This window comes from Sceloporus undulatus, chromosome 3 (assembly GCF_019175285.1).
Source record: "Sceloporus undulatus isolate JIND9_A2432 ecotype Alabama chromosome 3, SceUnd_v1.1, whole genome shotgun sequence".
NCBI classification, from domain to species: domain Eukaryota; kingdom Metazoa; phylum Chordata; class Lepidosauria; order Squamata; family Phrynosomatidae; genus Sceloporus; species Sceloporus undulatus.
The window spans coordinates 58,891,899-58,897,898 of NC_056524.1; positions in this window are offsets into that span (position 1 = coordinate 58,891,899).

Below are 6,000 nucleotides of genomic sequence, written 5' to 3' on the forward strand. Positions count from 1 at the left end.
GGCCTAAGCCCCGCCCTCAGTACCACCTGACCAGGAGACTCCTCTTCCAGGGCAGCTGAACCAATCATCTGCCCTGGAGGACCGGAACTCCCGGTCACCAAGCCCAGCTCCCAGAGCGTCGCGGGGTGGAAGGGCCTCCCTTTCGCCCCGCGCACCAATAGGGAGCTGGGGCAAGCCCCAGAGCACTCTGGGGCTTGTAGTCGTTCGCTGCATCTAGCAGCAAAGCGGTCAGCCCGCCGAGTCGGGCAACTGCTTTTTCTATGGGATACAGGAACCAAGGTGGAACAAAAATACCAGTGGGATTTTGAGAAAATAAGACCAAGACTGCCAATTTCTCACATCCTTAATATGGACATAAAAATGGAGCAATCCATAAAGAAAATTCTTCCTTATGTATAGTTCAGCCATATACACATGGGATTCTCCTAAAGCTTTTTTATATAAGCCAATGCCTGTAAAGTTTGATGCTCACAGAGTACCTGGTTTGCTACAAGTTTCTTTTTCTCTGCACAATCTTCCATTTCTATCTTCATTTTTAATCAGTATCTATCTGCCGAACTCCAGCTAGAAAACAAGACAATTTGTTCCTTTTAGAATTCCCAATATGTCACTTCTGCTGGATAATAGAGAATTCTCTTTCATTGGTTTAGTCACTGACTTCCCCTAGGAGTTAGACAAACTGCTTTATGATTCATTGGTTCTGCTAGACATAAGATATAAGACTGGTATTTTGAGTGAGTGAAACAAACCAGCAAAAATAAAGAGATGGCTCGATAACTGAAAGAGAAACTGAAACCTTGGGAATATATATGGAATATCTCCAAATAATGATCAGTTGCATGGAGAAAAAAAAAAACCCAGGCATTTTCTGATCTACAAATTAAACTATTCAAGAACTTCCTCATATTACATATTCTGTGTGCTTTTTGAAGAATTTAATTGATTTGTAGAAGCCACTGGTTTTATTAAAATGTCTTTGGAAAGGTATTTGATTTTCTTTTATCAAAGTTAGAAAACGTAGAAAAGCAATCTTGACTAGCAGGGCATGCTTTGGTTATTCTTTTGTTAGTTAAATGTACAATATTATAGTACAGTTAATATAATTTATCTTTAGTTTTTTGGGTTTTTTTAAAACCAAAAATGCTTTAAACATTAATCTTCATTGGCCACAATGTCTAATGAAACTAACTCACTAGATAAAGTTATTTCACAAATTTATGTTACCAATGCCAATTACTATTTATGTTAGCTTGAAACTATGCAGGATGTAGCTCTGGTCTTTGATGCATTATATGGTCAGCTAGACATTTAAATAGAAGCCATCAGTAAATCTATTAAGTTACTTACTGGATCATCTTTTAATTGTGTTCCTGTAATAGCTAAATGTTTAAGATGATGTATTCATTGGTTAGCTATAATGACAAGGAATGGAATTTTGTAAAAAATATATTGTTTATCCCAACTTGTGGTGCTGTTGAGTACCTTGAGATGCAAGGAAAAAAATACACCAATACACCCTTGAAACTGTTATTTGAAAACTTTTACTTTCAACTTTAAGGCTTAAAACTTTAACATTTCATCATGGCTACAGGTCGAGCGAAGAACAGCCCAAAGAGCCTCCTCTAAAGTAGCTCTCAAAGTTGCCATTTTTAGCTCTTGCCTTCTTCTAGTCAGAGTCAGATTGTTACTAGTGCAGTGGCAGCTGTTACATACATTTTCTTCTCAGAGTTTTTCTTTAGAAATCCTGTTCCTTTCCCCTAGGCACAATGGCCTCTTTATGCCTAGAAAAAATGCTGGAAACTGCATTTGTAAGTGGTGTCATTGTGATTATTTGTATGACTTCAAGGCTAATGATACTACATTATCAGACATTATAGATGGGCAATGGCTGCCATCAACTGTTTATTTCCCTCCTACTGCTCCCCCAGTTGTTGTTATCTCGATGATGCAATAGCACTGCCAGGAATGCAAAGCCTTCAAGAATGCTAAACCTCAATAGTTATCACCTGGCAACATTATATGCATTTGATAAATTTCTGTTTGACAGTACACATACCTTTCATACTCTCTGTTGTTTCCATATTCATTTGCAAGAATCTAAATCTAGTTGTAGTTGGTTTGTACTTGGGTACTTCGTGACTTCTATGAATATTGGGTTAATGTCTTTAAGTTAAATAGTCTTTTTGCTAAACAGATTTTGTATTTAAAAGGAAACAACCCCATATAACAAATTTATCCATTGCAAACTTCTGTTAACATGTGGGCCTAGACAATATTATGCATTCTTCTATATTGTGTTTTATAATGGACTCTAAGGTCCGTTACAGACCGCCACTTTGCGGCGGTCTGCCAGCGCTGCTGTTTGCTCTGTGAGGGAGCCGCAGCAGCCAAACTACGAGACTCCCTCATGGAGCAAAAAAGGAGCGCACAAATCGCGCTCTTTCCAGGAACCTGGAAGAGACGCCGCGAGTGCCAAAGCACGAACTCGCGACGTCTCTTCCGGGTTGGGATGTGTGGATGCAGAGCGTCCACTACATCAAGATGGCACCGTCCGTCTATATAGGGCGCCGCCATCTTGACGTATCGGTTACACGCGAGGGGCAAGGCGCGTCCGGAAGCGCCGCCCCTCGCACGTAATCACGGCGCGAGGACAGCGCCTCTTAGGCCCGTCTGTAATGCGCCTAAATATCACTGGGCTAGTTAAGACAACTAGTGTCCCTCCTGAAATTGTCAATAGTCACAAATGTAGATTCTGGAATCAGAGAGTTGGGTACTCATGATAAGGCCTTTCTTTCTTTCTTTCTTTCTTTTTTGGCCTTAAAGCTAATGTAAAGCAATAGTGATCTACTGAATGCATAAGCATTGCAGACATATAAAATACCTTTCCACATTAAACATATTGTGTTCAGCCCAAACTTATTGATTACACATTGATTTCTACTTGTCTACTCATACTAAAAGCTGAAATTAATGAGATCTACATTCAGTTAACATAGCTTGTATCTACACTAAAGCTTTATAATAGCTCAATACCATTTAAACTATTATGGCTCCTTTCCAGTGGAGACTGAGACATTTGTAGTTTGGTGAGCTTATATTAATAGATTTCTTCAGACAAAAATTGTGAGTACCGTATATACTCGTGTATAAGTCAGCCTCATGTATATGTCGAGGGCAGTTTGGGGGGCCAAAATCATGGCTTTTGATATGATCCATGGAGATGTCGAGGGTCAAACACTGGAACATGTTAGAAAAGATCTAAAGGGGGAAATAAAGCACAATTTCCCTCCCTACCTCTCTCTCTCTCTCTGGACCTCTCCCAAGGGTCACAAGATCAGGATGGAAAATGGGGAGACAAATCCCTCTCTCTCTCCCATTTATCGAAAGCATCTCTAAGGCTCATGGCTTGCAAAAGGGGGAGAAGACCTTTCTCTCTCTCTGTCCTTCACCCCCAGGATTTTCAAGGCTCGTGGCTTGCAAAATGGGGTACAGATCTTTCTCTCTCTCTGTGCCCTTCACCCCCCAGGATTTCCAAGGCTCATGGCTTGCAAAACAGAGTACAGACCTTTCTTTCTCTCTGACCTTCACCCTCAGCATTTCCAAGGCTCATGGCTTGCAAAGGGGGGGGGCAGACCTCTCTTTCTCTCTCTCCTCTACACCCCCAGGATTTCCAAGGCTCATGGCTTGCAAAACAGGGTACAAGCCTGGGCATACTCTCTCTCTCTCTGGCCCTTGCCTCAGCAGCTGTTTCTCAACTGCAGAGATCCATTGCAGCCGATAACCAGTGTTGCAGCCTTGTTGTTCCTGTGTTCCTTGCTCTTGGATTCATGATTCTGGTTATCTGACCTCTAGACTTGCCTTGTGACTATGCTCTTGCCTTTGCCCTTTGCAGTGACTGACTGACTGGTATTGTGTGACCTTTGGACCGGATTCTGGACTATACTTTTGTACACTCCTCTGCTGTGCTGCCCTCAATAGAGGTAAGCAGGACATTGGGCTTAGCCTGAAAAAAAGAAGGTCCTCTCTATCCACCATCATCCAGAGGGTGAGAAGGGCAGGCCAGCTCCATCGGGCCTAGCCTGAAAAAGAAGAAAGCCCTCCCTCTATCCACCGTCATCCAGAGGGCGAGAAGGGCAGGCCAGCTCCATTGGGCCTAGCCTGAAAGAGAAGAAGGCCCTCTCTCTATCTACCATCATCCAGAGGGAGAGGAGGATAGGCCACCTCCATCAGGCCTACTCTGAAAAAGAAGAAAGCCCTCCCTCTATCCACCATCATCCAGAGGGAGAGAAGGACAGGCCAGCCCCATCATGCCTAGGCTGAAAAAGAAGAAGGCCTTCTCTCTATCCACCCTCATCCAGAGGGAGAGAAGGGCAGGCCAGCTTCATTGGGCCTAGCCTGAAAAAGAAGAAGGCCCTCTATCCAACATCATCCACAGGGAGAGAAAGGCAGGCCAGCTCCATTGGGCCTAACCAGAGTAAGAAGAAGGGGCCTCCCTCCAGTCCATCTCCTTTGGTCCCGGCCTCAGAGGGACAGAAGATCTGCTGGACTTTCCCCCTTCCCCACTACCATTCTCTTCTCCTTTTGTGTCTTGTCTTTTTAGACTGTAAGCCTGAGGGCAGGGAAATGTCTAATTAACAATTTGTAAGCCGCTCTGAGAGCCTTTTGGCTGAAGAGCAGGGTATAAATACTCTAACAAATAAATTGTACCAAACTGCTAAGAGATTCTGTTTTTTGTTTTGTTTGTTTCAGATAAATTCTATTATTATTATTATTTTATTAGATGCCTTTTTTCCATTTCAGGACTCAAGACAGTTAAAATTTAAGACAGATACAACTAAAAAAAGTATCACAAATAAGTTAAAATATGATTAAACTATCTTTTTTTTTAAAAAAAAGGTAAAATCATAACTTAATTAAGGGCAACAAATATTAACACCACAGCATATGAAAGGCCCGTTCCCCCCTTAGCAGTTGGCCCTGAAAAGTATGCAGAGATTATAAAAGAAAGGTCTTCACCTACATATGAAAGGATAGCAAGGAGGGAGATTGCCTAACTTCTGCAGGAAGGAAGTTTCAGAGGCTGGCAACAACCACCAAGAAAACCTTCTGCTGTCTTCCCAGTAGATCTTAAGATCAAATAGGCTCAAATAGGAAGATATGGTCCTTCAGATATCCAGAACCTGAACAATATAGGACTTTGTAGTTTATAACCAGCACTTTGTATTTTAACTCTTCATGTAGTGATCTGCCTGTTATAGCATAAAGTACAAGTTATATTTATATCCCTGTAGCATAAGAAACATGTTTGGTTTATATTCTTATGTGTGGACCAAAAAATAAAATGTATTGTTCATAAATTATTGAGCTTGACACAATTTCATTATAACTTCATCAAAAGCACAAGAAGGTGTATGGTATACAAACTGATAGAGAGAGATAATGATATATTACTACTTTTTGCCTCTGAATTTTTGCCTACATATTTAGCCATGACCCTTATGATTCCAAGATATGAAGATTTTTCATTCGCGAAGTACAGCCAGATGAGATATGATTACAAATATGCTGTCACATTATTCAGCACTTAGAGAGAATTTTCATATATATATATCCATTTTTATTTTGTTTTCAGCATAAAAGAATCTCACTTATCTAAGCCTAAATTTTTAATTTAGTTTGTGATGTTTATTGCCTTACAAACCATATGATTTTTCACTAACTGGATTCTGAAAAGTGAGAAGACATACAATTTGTATTTAGATATCATTTTGGTATTTTTTAAGTTAGGCTTTTCATGTATTATTATTATTATTATTATTATTATTATACTTTATTTTTATAGCGCTGTAGAATTACACAGCGCTATACATACATTTGAAAGCAATAGTTAGTTAAAACACAAGAAAGGTATTAATAAAAATGCATCCATATTAAAGCATGGTCTCTTTATTTATTATTATTATTATTATTATTATTATTATTATTATTATTATTATTATT